Below are 23,195 nucleotides of genomic sequence, written 5' to 3'. Positions count from 1 at the left end.
ATATCTGCTCTTATTTGCTTAAGTATAATTAGGATTTGGCGCTACGCTTTTACTAATCTTGTGACTTTCTCTCTGCAGGTCAACGGCAATTCGTTGCTCTGTTGCATTTGTGTGTTGTTTTTGCATTTGTGCTTATTGTTTTGTGAATATTTGTGAATATTGTAAAAATGCCGCGAAAGACTGTGAATAGTGTATCGCGAGGTATTACGAACGAAATTACCGGCACAAACGACTTTACCGATAGGACTTGTGACACGCAGTGTAATGATGACAATCCTGCGTTCACTAACAATCAGTGCATTCCAACCATTAATGATGACTTTTTTCTTAATGATGAACGAACGAACTCGATTGTGTCTTCTGTTGATTTGACGACAATCGATGACGCGGAGCGCCCTATTGTAATGAGCGCTGCCCAGCTTAACACACCCGGTTTGGAGAATTCAAGTAATGTACAGACGAATTTTTCTAATGAAAATGAACAAGCTACACAAAGTACGCCGGAGTTATGTAATTCCGAAATAATGACTGACAGTGTACATGCGACCGATAAACGTTTTTGTAAATTACAGAATGACCAAATGGTCACACAAAGCGCGACAATTCCAGGTACACAATCAAACAGCACAGATAATGGAGTAGGTAATGTTACTCTGGAACAATTTATGGCAATAATGCTACAGTTTAGGAACGAACAGAACGAAAAACAAGACAAACTTAGTGTGGATAACAAACAATTTAAAGAGAATTTCAAACAACAGAATGAAAAATTAGACAAACAAAGTGAAGATTTTAAACAACTTAAGGAACAGAACAGACAGTTAAATGAAAAATTAGACGACAATTCCAGACAGTTAAATGAAAAATTAGACGATAATTCCAGACAGCTTAGTGAACAAATTAGAGCTGTTGCCGCGCAGTGTCATGACACTAAGGAACAGTTGCGCGTGGAAATTGAGGCTTGTTCACGTAAAAATAGCGAAGAAATTAAGTCTGTTGCGCAAGAATTAAGGGAAATGCAAACAGCCGCAACAGAAACACTCAGAGACGAAATTAGCGGAGTCGCTAAACAATGCTCTGAAAAAGCTACACAATTACGCGACGAATTTAAAGCAATGACAGCAGAACTTTCGCGCACAATGGATGAAAAGATAGACGCGAAATTCGAACAGCAGAACACTCAGATTAACGAGCGCTTTAATCAGCACATAGAAAACAGTAATACGCGTTTCCGCAAATTTATTCAGGATCAAAATAAAGTCAAACGTCAGGTCATGGAAACAATCACTGCACAAAGACAAGAAGACAAACGTAAAATGTTCGCGAAAGCGAAGACGTATGTAGACAATAATATTACTACAGTGTCCGACAAAATTAATACCATAGAACAGTTGAACGCGGAATTACGAGATGAAATTTCTGATCTTAAATCAAAAACAGATACACACGCAGTAAATATTCAAACAGTGACAGACAGATTCGAACAATTAGAACTAACACAGGATTGCGACGTCATCAAAGCTGATGTTAAAAAACTGAGCGAAACTACGCGTAAGTTGCAAAAACAGATTAATGCGTCCGATTCTAAAACCGATGATCAGGCAAAAATACTGACTGAAAAATATGATGAATTAGCCAGTCGTATTGATGCTATTGAAAGTAGTAATGATAATAAATCAGACGATACTGCACCGATTTCATTTAACCAAACACCTGAATTTCAAAATTTACAGCAGACAATTAATGAGATCGATTCGTCTAATAACACGTTGCGTAGGAAATTGTCGAGTTTACAACAAGAGGTAACAGAGATTAAAAATATTTCAGTTAATAATAACATACAACAGACACCAGGTTATGAGCATTTGTCAGACTCACGCAGCGCGTATAATTTGGGTAATCTGCAGAGAGTACGGGACTTAGATTCCGAACAACCACAGTTCAATAGATACTCTTACGATCCTGAACCTGTTCCATCACACAGAGATGATAATTTCGATTACAAACATTTTCTGTCAGTGAGAAAGTTTAAAGTTTTTAAAAACGATAGAACGCAGATTCACCCACTAGATTGGATTCAACAATTTAGCTTTGCTCTTCCACCGACTTGGCCTGTAACGCACAAACTTGAATTTATTTGTAGTTTTTTGGAAGGCGAGCCGGCAACTCGTATGAGACCGATCGCGAGACAATGTTACTCGGTAGAAGAATTCCAGAATGCTTTTCTGTCAGCGTACTGGTCGAAGACGACACAGCGCGGAATTAAAGATCAGTTAATTAGCTTACCAAATTATGAGAACACAAATTTTCCCAGCGTCACGCAATTTTTTGAGCACATGGTACAACAAAACCAATACCTAAGTGAACCGTACAGTGAATCCGCACTTATACAATTATGCATTTCCAAATTACCACGGTCATTACGAGTGTCACTTTTAACTGGTCAGCAAAAAGAAAACATTTCAGCATTCAGGGATCTGTTGCAGCTTTTAGAAGTACAGCAATCTGATTATTCTTTTGTAAACAAAAACTTTTCGTATAATAGCCAAGGTCAACAAACTTACGGTAATTATGATCAGGGACGTAATTCCAATAGGAAAAGTAACAGACGCTTTAGGAACGACAACTACCAAAACTCTAATAACAGCCAAAATTCTAATTATCAATATTGTCAAAATTTTCAGCAACAGGAAGCACATTCTGGTAACAATAGAAGTTTTCCACCGCAACAACATGAAAGTCAACCGGTTAGCATACGTAACCAACAATGTAATGCACAAGGTCAACCAGGCTTTAATGTTCCGCCGCGTGCACATATAGTCACAGATCGAACAAATAGTAACGTACGACAGCAAGGAAACAACTACGTACAAAGAAGACAATATTTCAATTCCTATCGCAATGTACCGTACAGGAATGACTATCACGATAGACGTAAAAACGATGAACACAATTATCAGCGTACATATAATAACAGTCGGTCTTACCAGCAACAAAGTAATCAACGAGAACCTATTCTCATGAATGAACCCGACAGTAGGTACCATCCAGAGCGTAATACGTCAGAAAGAAGTAATAGGACAGTTCAAATAGTCGAAATGCCACAGAATCCTCCTAATAATAATAACACGTCAGATAGAATCTGACTAGATAATGTACAGATCGCATCTTCCAATAACACAAGCACTACGTTTGACACGCAAAATGTTGTTCACGAAAATGTAATTACTTTTGACGATATCAGAGACACTCTCTTGCAGGAAAAACCATTTGTTCAGAAAACTATTTCACATCCTGTCATTGAAATTAAAATTGGTTCATCGAAATTCTCAGCAGTAATTGATTCTGGATCACCTATATCAGTAATAAATGAGGAGACTTTTAACGAGTGCAACAAAGAGTATACTTATCCGACATTACCTTTAGGCAAAACAAAAGTGAAAGGAGCAGTATCAAGTAAAGGAGTAGACGTTAAATTGCAGACACATTTATCATTTTGTATTGGAGGTCATACTTTCCACTCTAATTTTTGGATTGTTCCTTTGTTGACAACAGACGTAATTTTAGGTACGAATTTTCTGGTACAACACGACGCAGTTATCGATTTTCAAAATTCTTATTTAATGCTAAAGGATGAAAATGTACAACTTGCTTTAGAATTTCAGCACTCTTTATCTGCAGAAGAACAAACAATTAACCGCACAGAGGTCATTTCCGCAACACGTAACATAGACTGTAATCCCACATTGTTCACGAATACGTACGTACACAACGATAATACTCCAGACGAAGCTGACTACGACGTTATACAGATGATTTCTGATAAGGTTAAAGAGAGCAGTGCAACTACAGACGACGAACGAATGCAACTACACAAAATTCTTTTACAGCAAGCTCCAGTTTTTGATAACATTCCAGGTACTATGTCCGGATTTATGTATGAATTTCAAGTGAAACATCACGACACATTTAAAGCAAAGCATTATCCCATTCCATATATTCACAGAGAACAAGTTAAAAAAGAATTGCAGGATATGCTCGACCAAGGAATTATAGAACCAGCAGTTAGTCCGTACATAAACCCGCTACATATTGTTAAGAAAAAAGATGGCTCGCTTCGCCTTGTACTTGATTCACGTCACATTAATGACATTATTATTAATGAAACAGATCGACCACAGACACTAGAGGAACTTCTACAGAAATTTCACGGTACTGCCATTTATTCCACATTAGATTTGAAATCGGGATTTTGGCAAATTCCACTTCATCCAAATTGCAGAAAATATACAGCTTTTCTCTGTTTCGGCGACTGTTATCAATTTTGTAAATTACCATTCGGCTTAACTATTTCTTCTGCAGCTTTTATTCGCGGTTTGAACACAATACTTCCGACAGAACTTAAGGACAGAATTACGACGTACGTAGACGACATTCTTATCGCAGAAGCTAACTGGTCTGATCACAATCTGATTCTTGAACAACTGTTACAAACTTTTCATGCACAAGGACTTACAGTTAATCTTAGTAAATCGCACTTTGGCAAAACTTCTATAAAATTTCTTGGACACGTTATTTCAGCGGAAGGCATTGCACCTGATCCGGAAAAACTCCAAGCTCTACGTGACATTACTGTTCCTACGACAAAAAAGCAACTACGCAGTTTTTTGGGCTTAATTAACTTTTTTCGAAAATTTATTCATCACTCTGCTTTAGACACACCTAGATTATGTCAACTGACAGGTAAAAACAGTATTTGGTCTTGGGATAAGCAAGCACATTCTGAATTTGTGAACCTGAAACATACTCTGTTGAATGCTCCACTTTTATCGCACCCAGATCTTACCAGAAATTTTTCCATTGCCACCGACAGTTCCAACACAGCTTTAGGCGTACACATTTTCCAGGAAATTGAAGAAGATGGTTCGATAGTAATTAAAAACATCGCATTTGCAAGCCGCATTCTATCACCTGCTGAACGAAATTATTCCGTTACTGAACTTGAAACATTATGTGTTGTTTGGGCTTTTACGAGATTTCGGCACTTTCTTTATGGAAGACACACTACAGTTTACACAGACCACAGAGCGATACAATTTTTACTTTCAGCTAAATTCACTCACGACAGGTTAAGCAGATGGAAGCTTTATTTACAGGAATTTAATTTTACAATTGTTCATATTCCCGGCACGCAAAATGTAGTAGCAGACGCACTATCGCGTTCTCTCAGCAACAATCAGCAAGACGTAGCAACCAACTTCTGCAAAACAAATTTCAGTGTCATGTACATTCAGCAAGTAGCATTTGAAAACTTTATTTCGTCGTCATTACAGGACATAGCACAAGAGCAAAGTAAAGACAACGTGTGGAAAGAAATTAAACAGCTTTGGCAAGATAGGAATAATGTTACGATTAGACACCACTACACTGTACGCAATGACATTTTGTTTCGCCGCTCTCACCCTGACACCAACAATTGGTTATTATGTATTCCTGACGAACTGGTTAACAAATTAATCTGGTATACTCATTTAAGTTACGCACATTACGGAGCAAGAAAATGTTTTCTTATACTGAGACAGAACTGTTATTTTAACAACATGGAGAAACGTATACGACGAGTTTTAGCGTCATGTAAAATTTGCCAGAAAGCTAAATCAGACACCACTTCACATATTCCTCCTTTATATCCCATTGTACCTGTTAAATTAAGACACATGGCCGCAGTAGATATTTTTGGTCCGATTCCCAGAACTAACAGAGGTTTTTGCTACATCTTTGTCGCTGTTGAACTAACTTCAAAATTTGTTACTTTCACTCCGTTACGCAAAGCTACTGCTAAAACTGTTTCGAAAGCATTTGTAAAACATTTTCTATTTCATGTAGGGCATGTGATGAAAGTAATTTCTGACAATGGATCTCAATTTCGTAGTAGCATATGGACACGCATGTTACGAGCTAGAAACATTTCTCCGATCTATATATCCAAGTACCATGCTTCTTCGAACCCCTGTGAACGGTTAATGAAAGAAATTGGTAAGCTGTGCCGAATATACTGCCACAAAAGACATAATGATTGGGATACACACATACTCTCATTCCAAGATGTAATTAATTCGATTCCAAATGAATCCACTATGCTATCTCCGTCTGTTATACTGAAAAACGTTGAACCACCAAACAAAATTAAAGAATTAGTCAACTTCCCTACCTGTCGTCGACTAATACACCGTGAAATAATTGACATTGCACTGAACAACATCAAACGTGCCGCAGAGCGCCGGAGAAGACAGCAAAAACAGGTTTGTACACGCCGCGACTTTCACGTTGGACAGAAAATATTAGTACGTACACACTACTTATCCAGTAAATTAAAAGGTAAGTGCAGTAAATTTGAACTTCTATACGCAGGTCCATATCGGATTCGCAGCATCCCTCACCCCAATGTTGTACACGTCGAAACTTTGAGAACCAGAAAATCGAAAGGCAATCACCATATCTCAAACATTAAACCGTTCATTGAATGAAATCACTTTATGATGTAACATGCTATGATGCCATTCACTTATGCAATTATATGATTACCTACTGATGAGTGTCGTATTTTTTTCTTGGCAAGTGCCCGGCAAGGTAAGGTTAGCAGGTCGCTTTTCTTGTCGTTACACGTCAGACCGTGCACATTTTCCATTTTTTTGTGTGTATGATTGTTTTCCTGTTTTGTTTGTATGCACTGTGAATTAGTTAAGATATTGCAAACACCAGTTGACTTTGACATTTTTTGCCCTATGATGTCTCAACATCGTGACTATTTTACATTTTTCTTTTTTTTGCTGCTGCATTGTGATATTCCGTGTACATTTTGCCTTTGAACACTGTCTATGCTTTTGACATATTACGTTTTCTGTCATGTTATGCTGTATGCTTAAGTATGTTACCGTTAATCAGTAATTATTTAGTGGGTATATAATTTAAATGCAAGACGTTAATTTCTGTTCATCATTTTCAGAAAGAAATAACGTGTAAAGAAAATAAATTAAACGGAAATGGGAATTTCACCTACGGAATAAACGATAGAAGATGCAATAACTTTATGAGGAAGAGTAAATGGATCAGGATTAACAAGCATTAACAAGAATATACAATACACATCGCAGAATAGCAGTCTTAACTAATTTTTTCTTTCAGAATACAAGGCGATTGATGCAGGCTGTCAGACAGAACTACACACTTAGTTTTAGTGATGAAATATGCTAGAGATAAGGAATAGTTGTATAATGAGTAATGAAGTGATTTTTTGCAGACGATAATGAGTGATGATGAATAATGATGAAGAGTGTGCTACTATGGATAATGAAGTTTTTCTTTACAGGTGATGATAATGATGGAGTTATGAATAATGAAGTGATGGATAATGAAGTTTTTTTTTTACAGATGAGGATAATGTTGAAGTCATGTATTTATGCTACGTAGTTATTTAAGTATTTGTTGCAGTTTGTTTTGACAGCAGGTGTTATATTGCATAGTAGGATGACGGAAGGTTTTGGAAAGGACAGCTATGGAGCACATTTTATACACATTTCACTACTTGTTAATTCGAAGTTCACTACTTTTCAGCATAGTGTGCGTTTCTTCTTTCAGGTCAATAATCCATTTTATATTTTTTCCAGGAGAAGTTTTTCATGATACATACTAAACCTATTACTTATTATACCTGTACTAGCACTTACGTTTTTTACCCATTTGTGTCTATTATTTATAAATGTGATCACATATACTGCCTTGTTTCATAACCTTGCTACAGCTGACTCATGACGAATGACGTTACTCATTTTTTTTCATTTACAGTGACAACCCAGAACCAATTTTTTTCTTTTTCTTCTCTTCTTGCTTTCTCTTATAATTACCAAACGCAATGCATTGCTAACAAAAAAATGTATTACCACTCCCAAATAGTGATACCAGTTGGAGAAAGTTCTGAATAATACTGATCAACTCTGAATAGTATGTCACTTCAGTAATGACTTCGTAAAGATACAAAAAAAAATATATGTATAAAATAATGCTTTGTAACTGGCTAATAACTGCCACTGTTTATTGTAATGAGACTACTTATAATGCCCATGATTATTAATGCTATGACTGTAATTAGCTGATTTTTTAATAATGACTTCATAATGATCTGAATGTGAATCAATGGATTGTTATTACTTCGTAATGATCTGAATAATACTGAATGATGAACAATGTTTTATTCTATTCAATACTTGATGGCCACTGAGTGCCAATAATTAATGACAATCAATGAATTAGGTTATTAATTATGCCATTAATTAGCTCTTGTTTTCAATTATGACTTTTCATGTTTTGGTCACTGGCCAATGAGTGCCAATAATTTGTATAACTCAATGTATTATGCCAAGTGCCAATAATTAGTGTAATATTTTATACTATTCAATAATTGCTGGGCCACTGAGTGCCAATGATTGAGTGTAATGTTTTGTACTATTCAGTACTTGCTGGCCACTGAGTGCCAAGAATGAGGGTAATGTTCTGTAATATTCAATACTTGCTGGCCACTGAGTGCCAATAATTAACATTATTCTGTCATACTAAATATGCTTTGTAACCGTCCAAGGACTGCCACTGTTTATTGTAATACAATTACCCATGATGCCAATAATTTAATTTTGTGAACATTTTTCTGTAATACTACATTCATGGTACAGAAATGTTCAACACTGGGCTATGAATGCCCCAAATGCAAACTGTAATTATCAATATTATGTGACTTAATGTCCTTCACCTCATGAGCTAACTACCCTGAATTACTGCAATGTCGTTTTGTCCTGTCCATCCTAGTGATCATGGAGCACTACCTTTGGGTTTGCACTACTTCTACGTTGGTGTGCCTTGTAAAGCGTGGTGTTGACACGACATGCTGTCCACCACCATGAGCGATGAAGACGTTATTATGGTCCCACTGTTTGGTGTACTTAATGTACTGCCAACATGAAAACATGAAATGTTACTACGAGAGTTCAGTGTCTTGGCTACACTGATGAATTCTGATGGGAAAAGAACTGCAAATTGTGTCACTTGGTGTTGTACTTCTGTGGAAAGATATGGGCTTTCAGAACAGCTGTGTGCAATCTAAAGTGCTACAACCATGATGCAATCCTTCCCTTTCCTATCCTAATTCTTGTCACATAGTGAAAATCATTTTTTTGCTAACATTATTTATGTTCATGAGTTATACATTTTTTTTATTCACTCAACTCCAGTGCGAGTACACTTATGTCACTTGTCGATATGATTTTTGCCATTATGTTTATTTATTGCAAAAATACCTAAGACATTTTTTCGATTTGTTCTCAAGTACAGTATGTGCACTCTTGTCTTTTATATTGTATATACATTTCATCATTTACTGATATGTTCTCAACTGCAGTGCATGTGCACTCATGTCACTTGTCAACATAATATTTTTTGCCAGTCTGTTTATTTGTTCTGAATATGCTAAAGAATTTTTTCAGTGCCTGTGCACTTTGTTATCTGTCAAATAATTTGTATATACATTTTTCTGATTTGCTACTATGTTTTGTACTCACATTTTGTCTTTGTCTGATATATTTTGTACTTAGTGCGTGTGCACAACATTTAATTCATGTACTACATCTAAATATTCTGTAAGTTGTAGAAGTTTGTTAATTAAAGAAAAATTTTGCCGCGCTTGGCAAGTCCAAATGACTCACCATCGCTGCCAAATTTTTGCCCCCCCAGTGGAGGGTTATGAAACACGTATGTAACATAGCAGCGATGGCGAGGCATTGTAGCATCTGTGACCAGAGAGTATGCGCTTGACCGCGCGAGTGTTGCGAGCGGTTCTCAGTCTGTAAGTAAGTCGTTGCGAGTGTGTAGCTCTGTCTAGTTGCGGGCAGTACTCAGTTAGTAGTCGTTGAGAGCAGTTCAGTGGTAGTCGTCGTGGAGTACGCTAGTAGTCGTCATGCAGAGCAGTCTGTCGGCAACACTGGTCAAGATGCTGAATGAGGTACATTGCTAATTAAGGTAATCATCAGATAATGTAAAGTTTATTTATTGTAATTAATTTCCAACAAGTGCCCCAATAATAATTTTGATTTCAAAAGCAATTTTACAAAAAAAAATTTATTTAATTGAAGTTCCACTTCCCTTAAACAAAAGTCTCAGTTAAATTAAAAAAAAAAAGGAATATTATTATTTACAATGCAGTTCCTCCAAGCTGTGCGCAAGAATAAGAGCAGAAATGTGACTAGCAGTTACAATGAGGTAAGAATTTAATTCTGATTTATGCACAGGGCCAAAGACCGATATTTCGGTTTAATTGTATTGTCATTATCACTGATTTTCATTAGCACTGAATTGTTTTTCATTTTTTATTTGTGAGTCAGATTGCTAATTTTTGTTTAATTGTCGTTGCCAGTAAATTTCATTACGGGAGGTTACACTTGGCTCCGATTTGTATTAAATATTGTCTTTTTTCCTTTTAAAATATTTGTGGGGAGGTTACAAACTTTAACGATGGATCATACTGTGATGCACTACACACCTCTTGCAGCGTTTGCCGTTGGAGTTGACTGAGCGTTTCCGTGGCGCTTACGGACTTACTAAATGAACCTGTACCGAAACGTGCTGCTCTTGTGGATCTTCTCTATTTTCTCTATCAGTCCTTACTGTAAAGCATCACAAATTGACGAGCAATATTGAAGTATTGCTCGAACGAGTTTTTGTAAGCTACTTCCTTTATTGATGGACTATGTTTCCTGAGGATTCTCCCGATGACGCTCAGTCTGGCATCTGCCTCACCCTCGATTAATTTTATGTGATCGCTCCATTTCATATCGCTCCACACGCTCACTTCTGGACACTTTATGGTAGTTACTGCTTCCAGTGACACCCTTGCATTTACCTGGAACGATTTGAGGAACTCCTGGAACACCTATATCTGGATGAGCGAACGGGGATTTGAAGCGTCATGCTCCAGAATGCGAGTCCAGTGAGCTAATCACTGTGCCACCTCACTCGTTTCGAATTTCAGTAGTAAACCTCACTGTAATACACAATGCCTGTCTTGCAGCGTCTTCCACTGCAGTGTGCTGAACATCGCCGTTGTGCTGTTGCACTGATCAAACGATATACATCTACAGTTCTATCTGTTCTCTGCAGCGCACTGTGAACTGAAGGGCATAGGATGCTTCTCGATGTTCCAGTTATTAGGGACTCTCCCCTTTCCATTTGAGTGCGGAGCACGGAATAATGATTGCTTAAATGCCTCTGTGCGCGCTGAAATCAGTCTAATCTTGTCTTCGTGATCTCTAGGGGGCGATAAACAAGAGATGGTTGTATATTTCCAGAGTCCTCAACTGAAGTTCGTTGCTCAAACTTTATAAGCAGGCTTTCAGGGGATAATTGGTGTCTATATTTAGGTGTTTACTAGTTCAGTTCTTCCAGCATCTCCGTGATGCTCTAGTATTGGCCTAACAAATCTCTGCCAATTCGGTTGTCCTTTGTATGTGTTCAGTACTCTCTGTTACACATATATCTGAGAAGAGCTCCACGCACTTGAGCAATATTCTAGGCTGGATCACAAGAGTGTTTCCCAAGCGATCTCCTTCGTAGACTTATCGTATTTCCCTTATTTTCTACCGACGATGCGAACTCTGCCACCTGCTTTACCTGTGACTGAGAGTGTGCGACGGTTCGATATCATATCCACAGAAATTTTTACACAGAGATTTTTGTATGATTTGACTAATTTCAGTTGCGACTCCCTAATATTATAGTTACAGGACACTAATTGTTACCGTTTTGTGAACTGCATCGTTTTATATTTATAAACCTTTAACAGAAGTTACCAATCTCAGTACCACTTCGAAGTCTTATCAATATGAGGCTGAGTGTTTCTGTAACTTATTTCTGACTGTACAACATTATAGATCGTTGCATCATGAGCGAAAATAATGAGGTTATTATACTATTAATATCCTCTGCAAGGTCATTAATCCTCGTAATACCAGAAGGGAGGGGGTATCTTATACTCACCTTTTGAAAAATATCGTCATCTAGTCACGTACTATATATTTCAAAATTCTGAAAAGTACTCGTAATTGTTTTAAAATTTTCAGCAAAACCCAAAAATTTTAGCCTTAATAGTGAATGTGACTTTTCACAACGAATGTCATGTTCATATTTTCAAGTTCAGGACCCGTCTTAAACATTTATATATATCTTCAAGAAGTGTTTTGTTACTAAAAGTCAATGACAGTTAACGAAATATGTATTTTTTACGTAAATTACCTCTATCGTCAGTGTACACGTCACGGAAAACGCGTTGGTATTTTTAAGGTTGTGTTAAAAGGTATTTTCAGATTCTGGATCCTGCTTATACATCAGTATCTGTTTAAAAATTATGTTGTAAATAAAATTTAACAGCAGTTAACGTAATTTCTTGCTTTTTAATTTTTTTGTGGTGGACTCAAGTTCCCCCTTCGTAGTAAACGTTGTGGAAAATGTTTTGATATTGATAGGTTTAATATACAACATGGACTGTAAGGGGCCCAACACACATCCCCGGGGCACCTATTCTCGCAAGGGAACGTACTTGTCTCCGTTGGATGTTGCTTCTCTCTCGTCTTATCCAACTTGGTGAGGGTCCCAAGTTGATGAGAAATACTCAAGAGTCGGTGTTTCAAGTGTCTGGCAACCCACTTACTTCGTGGATGAAACAGATCTCGTTAAGATGGATCTCGTTAAGTGCGACTGTCATTCGTGGTCCGACTAGTGTTCTGTATAGCTGTGAATGCATTATGTCGGAGCTAAGTGAATGCGAACGTGGGCGACTTGTTCGTGCTTGTATGGTGGGTGCTTCTGTAACCGAGATAGCCGAAGTGTCTGACGTTTCAAGAGGCACCGTGTCGAAGATCTGTACCACATGCAGGGAAAGCCGAAAAAACATCATCCCCTAAGTCACAATGCGGACAAAGTTGCGTGTTGAGTGATCTTGATTGATAGTCATTGAAGACGATTGTGAGGAAAAATAAAGAGGACGACAGCCGTAAAAAAGTCATTGCAGAACTGAACGTAGCACTCGCGAATCCTGTGAGCGCTAAAACAGCACGAAGGGAGCTCCACAAGGTGGAAACTGCCCGTGACAGGGAAACGTAGTGCTGCGGCCATAAAACGTGGACTATCGAGCAATGGAAGAAAGTTTTTTAGTTGGATGAGTCTTGTTGCACAGTTCCCAACTTCTGGCGGCGTTTACGTTCCGAAAGTGAAACATGACGGGGTTCGGTGATGATTTGGTTCAAATGGCTCTGAGCACTATGCGACTTAACTTCGGAGGTCATCAGTCGCCTAGAACTTAGAAACTAATTAAACCTAACTAACTTAAGGACATCACACACATCCATGCCCGAGGCAGGATTCGAACCCGCGACCGTAGCGGTCGCTCGGCTCCAGACTGTAGCGCCCAGAACATCACGGCCACTCCGGCCGGCGGGTGATGATTTGGACAGCCATATTGTGGTATTCGATATTGCTCTCCAAGGTTGCACTGCTTCCAAGGATTTTGTGGGCATATTGGGTGATCAAGTACATCCTGTGATACATTGTTTGGTCCCAAATGATGCTAATCTGTTCCAAGATAACGGGGCGCCTATTCACTCAGCTGGCGTCGTCCAGGGCTGGTTTCGTGAGGTTGAGGATGAACTGTCGCATCTGCCCTGGCCGCCACAGCCAACAGATCTCCACATTATTTAGCCTTTTTCGTCTACTTTGGAGAGAAGGCAGCATATCGCTATACACTTCCATCATCGTAACCTAAACTTGGCACTATTTTGCAGGACTAATACTAGATTCCCTTGAAAACTATACTGGATCTGTATTCATAGATTACGAGAAGACCGTAAGCTGTTTTGGATGCCAACGATTTTCCTACACCGTATGAGGCATAGCAATGTGTCGTGTCTTTGGTGTTTCGGTTTTTTTGTCCACCTCATGATACTGTAAAAAGTACCGGCCCTACAACACTTCTTTGGAGTACTTCTGTCTGTCCATTTCATCCAGTTAAGAACAACGTGTTGACTTCTGCTGCTGCGAAGTTCTGAATCTTCTCACAGATCTGATCCGATATTTGGTAGCCTCTTATTTTGTTCGCTAAACGACAATGCGAATCTCTACCGAATGCTAGTACGTGCAAGGTGTTCGGAACACGTTGAGCCGGCCGCGGTGGCCGTGCGGTTCTGGCGCTGCAGTCCGGAATCGCGGGACTGCTACGGTCGCAGGTTCGAATCCTGCCTCGGGCATGGGTGTGTGTGATGTCCTTAGGTTAGTTAGGTTTAAGTAGTTCTAAGTTCTAGGGGACTTATGACCTAAGATGTTGAGTCCCATAGTGCTCAGAGCCATTTGAACCATTTGAATTTTGAACACGTTGGGAAAATCCAATGCATATCGGGATCCACGGCTCTTGCCGGCAACGGTGGTCTCGCGGTTCTAGGCGCTCAGTCAGGAACTGCGCAACCGCTACGGTCGCAGGTTCGAATCCTGCCTCGGGCATGGATGTGTGTGGTGTCCTTAGGTTAGTTAGGTTTAAGTAGTTCTAAGTTCTAGGGGACTGATGACCATAGATGTTAAGTCCCATAGTGCTCAGAGCTTCCACGGCTCTGGCTGTATCAGTTTATTTAGGATGTACGAACTGATTGACAAAAGCAGTGTCGTGAGAGGTAGGTGGCAGACGTATTCCTTATTATTTATGGTGTTTCAGAGGCAGGATGCGCTGACCGAGTGCCGAAGCAGTTAGCTTGACACGCTGCTTCCATTTGCAGAAAGAGAGAAACTTGCAATTAGTAATGCCATTTCACATATGCAAAATGTTATCTATATTTGATAAATGTTAAGTTTTGGACATCTATATTTCTTTTCTTGGCTAGTTGGAGCTTTTCTACTACGAAACTATGTTAACCAAATGTAGCTATATTTATGTACTTCCTGATATATGCTACATACTTGCTTTTAGACGGAGGTTGCACAGGTGGGTCGCTGCGTTCGCACTTGTGCTCATACGAGCGTTCCTAAGGAAATACCTTTAACTTCCTTCGGAAAAGCCGATAAACAGCCACCGCTTCCGTCAGTTTTTCGTGGTATTCCGTTGGCGACTCCAGCTCTCGGAAGATATTCGCGACAGCACGTCGTAACTGCCTCCTTTCCTATAGCTTTTTTGCTTACAGGCTGAACCGACAGGAAATCGTTGAGCTATTGAAAGATCAGATTGAGCAAGAAGCCACCCGCGCTTTTTCTTTCTTATATGCAGTTCAGTATTTCTGAGGTGCGCGAAAGTCAACGTGTAAGATATAGCAGATCAGTGACTCGCAATTTGTAATCTGGTGCTCTTAAATGACCGAATAATCTTCTAATCTTCCACCCCTTACATCCCATCATTATTTTAGATAATATAGCTCTACTGCTTTGGCTTACAGTGTGCTTTCTTTAGGTCCAGGAAAGGAATTAACTTGCGTTCTCAAAAAAAAAAAAAAAAAAAAAAAAAAAACCAATGATACTGCTCATCAAGAGCCAAGAGCTCCTCTTTGTGAAGGAAAGTAAGGAAGACTTAGCACTATTATGCAACAAAATTAAAGAGACTGCAACTTGATGTAGTAGGATAAGTGTTAGCAAAAGAAAGATGAGCAGTGAGAAACAACTGACAAAGGAAGAAAACCCCGATTTTTAAAAAATAAAAAATGCGAATTGTACAACTTGACCGAGCGTTAGATCGGGTGGTTATCACACTGGACTCTCTTTCTCTAGGACTACGGTTCAAATCCGCATCGGGCCATACTGATTTAGTTTTTCCGTGAATCGCTTTGGGCAGATGCCGGGACGGTTCCTTCGAAAGGACGCGGCAGCACCCTTCTCCATCCTTCCGTAATCCGAGCTTGTGCTCCGTCTCTAAAGATCTCGTTGTCGACGGGACGCTAAACACTAATCTTCTTCACTCTGTACATCTTGATAAGAGGAGGAACTGAGCTTCATGGGATGCTAAAGTAGAGAAGATGGGACAACCGAGTAAAAGACATTCATAAAAAAGTAGAGCATTGAAGATGATGGAAACACTCTGCAACAATGTTGAATGTAGTGTAATAAACAAAATGGTGGAAACAACTTCCGTCATGGACAAGTTGCTACGGAAATCCTCATTTCCCTTCTCACTAGATTCGTCCTTAGTTTTCCACTCATTTTTCCCTTTTTTTGAAGCTGTCATTCTTTTACAATTACTTTTCTTCCGTGCTTGTTGGTATTCTTGCATCCTCGTGTTTCACCGAGCGAGGTAGCATACTCATTAGCACACTGGACTCTTATTCAGGAGGAACATGGTTTAAATCCGCGTCCGGCCATTATGATTTAGATTTTCCGTGATTATCCTTAATCTCTCCTGACAGATATTGGGATGGTTCCTCTGAAAGAGCACGGCCGATGTCCTTCTCCTTTCCTTCCCCAATCCCGGCTCGTGCTCCGTCTCTAATGACCTCGATATTGACGGGGCGTTAAACCCTAATGGTCCTTCGTTTTTTTTTCTAGTGTGAAAGACATAATAATTCATTCGTAGTGTACAAAGGACAGATTTAGACACAGGAGTGCTACAGTGAAGGCAGGAGAAATGCAGAAGAAAGTGAAAAAGTGAGAAAGTTTCACTTTGTTATGCATTTCTCCTGCCTTCACTGTAGCAGTCCTCTGTCTAAATCTGTCCTTTGTACACTATGAATGAATTATGTATCTATGAATTATTATCACTATTATTAGTCTCTGCCTTCCAAGTAAGTGTTAACTAGAGTCGCCTATAAAATGTCTTTATGTCATTGTTATTATGGTTACTACCATTCTAGCTGGGTAAGTGTCTGACGCAGTTTCAATCGTCGGTCGCTCCTAGAATTTTATCTGTAACATGGCTTACTTCATCTCTGGGAAGAATTATTAATTTGAAAAATTCTAAGCTTCAGCGTGATTCGGGGTCCAATTTAAACTGTAGGTCCAGCGGTAACTGGCTGCGTAGGTCACTTCGAAGGTTGGAGGAAAGCACGAGACACCACCTCTAATAGCACCACGCGTAGTCAGATCTTGAAGAAAAAATGAGTGCAAATTGTTGACGGTAGGTATAAAACGCATAGGCAACAATACATCTGAAACTGAGAAGTGCACAAAATGAGGAATGTTAAATATTAATTAAGCAGTTAAAAGTGTAAACTGAAGATATCAAGTAGATTAAAACAGAAAGACGTTTGGTATTCTTGGCTAGAAGACGCCAGGAGTTATTCAACTGCCTAACTGAAATGCAAATCTTCCTTCGCACACTCTAGGACATTTTCTTAGCGACGTGTGACCGTTGTGTCTTACTCCCATATATTCAGATTACTACTGTTTGGACGTGTTAGTTGCTGCTGACGGTGAAACCCACAGCCATCGCATAGCGTACTCCTCTCGAACATACCGAATGAGATGAAGAGGTAATTGACTCTGGAATCGTGTTCAGGAGTAGCGGTGTCCAAATCCTGTCCAGCTGCCGCGATTTAAATTTCCCAGGCTTTCCTATTTCAGGTAAATAGCAGGTTAGTTTCTCCGACAAGGCCACTGTCAGTTCCTTTTCCGTCTTCGTCCCTTCCCGTCTGGTGCTCGGTTTCTGTTGACCCAGCCTTCGATAGGATGTCAAACACAAACACTCGTTCCTTCCTCTCGACTGGTTCCGATGGAGCTGTCGAATTTAACGTCCCTGTGCAAAGGGCAAAGTGTTCCACAGCGTCAGATGTTCTCATTCCTCGAAACCTGTAGAGAGGGTTTGGAACTTCGACGTACAGTGTGGCATACACGAATTGCATGCCACCATTAGTATCCCCCTTTTCCGTACTAATCACGATAGTGTAAAGCTTCGGCACTCTTGGGGCTATAACAAATTATCAATCGTCTGTTAGCGACAGCATTAGTTGACAGGAGAAAGAAGGTACTAACCATGATAAAAACAACGATTGGAGACGTTGTCACGAATTAGTGGCTGGCTAGGAGTTGAAAGCTGAAGGAATTGGATGGAGATGAAATAGGGGGCGCTAACATGTTAAAAGGAAGACCTTTTTTAGTCGTAAAAATGTTAACGGATGTCTGGCACGGAACAGGTGCCAGTCATAAATATGAACTCACATACACAGTTACACGCAAGTGGTTATCGGTCATTAATGGATAATCGTGGCATTAGAGAAGTCAGTTAAGATGGGCATAATCAAAACACTATCCATAGTCGAAACTGCCCAGTGGTCATAAATCTTGGTACACTTCACTGAACGCTGTTGCGTGTCTTTGGGCCGTGCACCAGCCAGCACACACATTCAAACGCGTTCACATTGTAGAAAAGTCTGTCAACAGAGAGAAAATTCTAACAAGTCATGATCGTTTCATGTGCAAGTTCGCACAATCCATAAAAGACATCTTACATGAGTTGCATCTACTGCTGTTTGCTACGGTATAACGAGGTCTAAACGGTGGCGATCAGTGAACCATATCTGAGGCCTTCAAAATTTACTTTTATACTGATAAGGGCAGTTGGATTCTAAAGCAGATGGGAACACATGTTAGATATTCTTGTCATCTATTAGAAGTTCAAATACAGAGATCAGTGTTATTGGTCCAACTAACAGATGTGTATCGTCAGTCGGTGTGCAATCGATACCATCATTCATCTGTGAATTAGTGGAGGAACATTTTACCACGTGATGTACGTAACGCTGCAGGCAGGTGGTTGTCTGCCTCTAGCTGGCGCCTGACATACAACTTTTACGTGAGTGTGTTGTGATGACAATGTGATTCGTGGAGGTGAAGCGATGGCGTGGAGCCGTTTTTTCGTGGTTGGTTTGGGCCATCGGTTTTGTTCAACTGTAATATGTTCACAGATATTTTTGAAACGTTTACAGTAATAATATGCTTCCCGTAGTATGGAAACAATCATTTCATCGTAGTACCAAGAAAATCGGAACGATGTGGTAAACGGGTATGCTCGAATCCCCACATGACTACTATAACGGTAATGACATTCACTGTTGTTTTCTTATCTTAAGTTCCAAAGTGAACTGTAATCTACTACTTTAACAGAGAACGTATAGGGTAACAATAATTTATCCTTGATGTCACGAATAGTGAAAAAAATGAAACCTAAACAATTCGAAGCAGTTTTTAAGAAATGATTGCAAATTTTCAGCTGAAAGGAAAGATATAAACGAGGATGTTGTACAACGAAATTATATTTTTTCTACTCTTTCTTCCAAAATAATAAAGCCTAACTTACTTTAGGATCAGACAAAACGCAAACAACACTGAATATCGTTCACTGTTAGTTATCTTCTATAATGTGATTCGGTCTCACGGCCACGGATCATTTTCTTTCTGTTTATCTCCTAAGTTATTCGGAAGCAAATGGAAGCTTGCAGTAAGTGGTTCCTGTTACTACAAATACTTTTAGCACACATAGCGATCATATCTCAAAGCGCAGCGTGTTGAGTTCTGTCTCCAAGAAAGTCTTGAATCAAGTCGTAGGTCTGCTCCGATACTCCGTAAGCTCGTACTTTTTTTTTCATTAAATGGCAATGCGGGACTGTGTTAAATGTCTTTTTAAAATCAAGGAACACGGCACCAATCTGAGCGCCGTTGTGCATTGCGCTGTGGAATCTCGTGGAGGAACAGAGCGAGCTGAGTTTCATTGGAATCCATGTGGATTTTTATAGATGAGATGTTCATTTTCAAAAACGTCATAATTCTTGAGCATAAAACATGTCCCATAATTCTACAACAGTCTGACGTCAACGCTATAGGTCTATAACTGTGTGGATTTGTCTTACGGCCTTTCTTAAAAACGGGAATGACCTGTGTTTTTTTCCAGTCGTTAGGTACCTTTCGTTCCTCAAGCGATCTACGATAAATTACTGCCAGAATGGGAACAATTTTTTTCGCATAATCTTTATAGAATCTTATAGGTATCTCATCTGTTCCTGACGCTTCCACTACTAAGCGATTGTAGCTGCTTATCAATTCCACGGTCGGTTATCTCAATATCTACATTCCGATGTTCGTACGACGATTGAAAGGAGGGACAGTGCTACGATCTTCCGCGGCGAAACAACTTCGGAAGACCGAATTCTCGGACTTCTCTCTGTTATCTTCGGTTTCGGTGCCGGTGTGGTCGCCGAGACAATAAATAGATGATTCTGACTTCGTGCAAGACTCCCTATTACCATTGACGTAGCGGGAGAACATACACTCCTGGAAATTGAAATAAGAACACCGTGAATTCATTGTCCCAGGAAGGGGAAACTTTATTGACACATTCCTGGGGTCAGATACATCACATGATCACACTGACAGAACCACAGGCACATAGACACAGGCAAGAGAGCATGCACAATGTCGGCACTAGTACAGTGTATATCCACCTTTCGCAGCAATGCAGGCTGCTATTCTCCCATGGAGACGATCGTAGAGATGCTGGATGTAGTCCTGTGGAACGGCTTGCCATGCCATTTCCACCTGGCGCCTCAGTTGGACCAGCGTTCGTGCTGGACGTGCAGACCGCGTGAGACGACGCTTCATCCAGTCCCAAACATGCTCAATGGGGGACAGATCCGGAGATCTTGCTGGCCAGTGTAGTTGACTTACACCTTCTAGAGCACGTTGGGTCGCACGGGATACATGCGGACGTGCATTGTCCTGTTGGAACAGCAAGTTCCCTTGCCGGTCTAGGAATGGTAGAACGATGGGTTCGATGACGGTTTGGATGTACCGTGCACTATTCAGTGTCCCCTCGACGATCACCAGTGGTGTACGGCCAGTGTAGGAGATCGCTCCCCACACCATGATGCCGGGTGTTGGCCCTGTGTGCCTCGGTCGTATGCAGTCCTGATTGTGGCGCTCACCTGCACGGCGCCAAACACGCATACGACCATCATTGGCACCAAGGCAGAAGCGACTCTCATCGCTGAAGACGACACGTCTCCATTCGTCCCTCCATTCACGCCTGTCGCGACACCACTGGAGGCGGGCTGCACGATGTTGGGGCGTGAGCGGAAGACGGCCTAACGGTGTGCGGGACCGTAGCCCAGCTTCATGGAGACGGTTGCGAATGGTCCTCGCCGATACCCCAGGAGCAACAGTGTCCCTAATTTGCTGGGAAGTGGCGGTGCGGTCCCCTACGGCACTGCGTAGGATCCTACGGTCTTGGCGTGCATCCGTGCGTCGCTGCGGTCCGGTCCCAGGTCGACGGGCACGTGCACCTTCCGCCGACCACTGGCGACAACATCGATGTACTGTGGAGACCTCACGCCCCACGTGTTGAGCAATTCGGCTGTACGTCCACCCGGCCTCCCGCATGCCCACTATACGCCCTCGCTCAAAGTCCGTCAACTGCACATACGGTTCACGTCCACGCTGTCGCGGCATGCTACCAGTGTTAAAGACTGCGATGGAGCTCCATATGCCACGGCAAACTGGCTGACACTGACGGCGGCGGTGCACAAATGCTGCGCAGCTAGCGCCATTCGACGGCCAACACCGCGGTTCCTGGTGTGTCCGCTGTGCCGTGCGTGTGATCATTGCTTGTACAGCCCTCTCGCAGTGTCCGGAGCAAGTATGGTGGGTCTGACACACCGGTGTCAATGTGTTCTTTTTTCCATTTCCAGGAGTGTAGCATTCAACCTTCAAGCTTCGCAGCTAACGGCATTTTGCTGTAGATACAGGGAGTGCACAGAAATGTGGAAACACCAAATACAGACCACATTACGATGCATAATACGGTGTAGGACACCCATTTGCGGCGGCGCGGTACTTTCCGTCCCTTTACGACGGACCTGCACCTACCTGTGAAAATTGTCTCAGCAGATCATCAGCAGGAAAGCCGAATGAAACCTATTGTGCTTCGACGTGAACCAGGCTGCAATTTAAGTCACAAATTTACGTTTAGGGAGAAATTTTTCATAGGAAATGAAAGGTTGGAAATTTTGTCCTCAATTAATATATTCTGAAACTTAGGTGAACAAGTATCACTGCCAAGCCCGTGCTAGTCTTAACACAGTCACTCACAATTCCTTTCACTCACGTTAGCAAGTTTTTGGTGTTGCATTTCCTGAAAACGCAATAGCTACAAAAATACTGATTGTTTTAGATCGATAATGCTCGCCAAATATTAAGTCTGTCGGTACCTAATGCAGTCACAGTTTTTAGCCACCGACCTGCTCAATACGCCACGCGGAATATATGTCTTATCTCATCACAAAATTCACTTAAAATTCCGAAATTTCTACACGCCCATCGGAATAATTATGCCGTCACTTTACCACACTTTTGATGTAAGAAACACTGCTAGATCGGGCAACTTAACGTTTCCATCGGAACTACTACTACACACGTCCGAACTGTTTCATGGCTAGGCACCAACTCTTCCCTAGAACACTCTAATTCTTCTCTACCAGCAGAGAAAAGCGCGCGACGAATATTGCTTTACCATTGGTCAGTTTACTCAACAGCCAGTAGCAAAACAACATTATCCCGCGTCAGTCCGCGCTTTTCATCAATAACCAATGGCAAAATAGTAAACCTAACGACTGCTTTTACCGACGTAATTACCTAAAATGCTGAAGTTTTGCTTATGCATGAAGTTATTTACTATTGTTATTTATACCTGAATTAACTTTTCCTTTACCATAAACTTACTTTACAAATCTATTCTACAAAAATCCCCTTTGTTCATATCCATACTTCTTCGAAATGTTCCCACACTAAACCCTATTACATAACTCGTCAAACAATTATCTTCATATTAACATTAATTCACACTCACGCATTGTTCATACTGCTAAAACACATTTATAACATTTTGCATACACAAAAATACATAATAACACTTTATGAAAATACTAGAACAGTTTATGAAAAACATTCTATTACTTTAGTGCACTCTAGTGGGCACAATCGAAACTAAAATCACAGTCCCCCTATACAATATTGTCCTCTATCGGCTGATACATAAACTACGTGCGCGTCCAGTCTTGCGTCACCATATGTCACTATCCAGCTCTGAGACACATCTCCCACTTAACCGCCTCCAAGGCAGGATCGTTATACGGCGCCACGCCTCACGT

Source organism: Schistocerca cancellata, chromosome 2 (genome assembly GCF_023864275.1).
Source record: "Schistocerca cancellata isolate TAMUIC-IGC-003103 chromosome 2, iqSchCanc2.1, whole genome shotgun sequence".
Classification (NCBI taxonomy): domain Eukaryota; kingdom Metazoa; phylum Arthropoda; class Insecta; order Orthoptera; family Acrididae; genus Schistocerca; species Schistocerca cancellata.
This window is presented reverse-complemented; position numbering follows the sequence as displayed.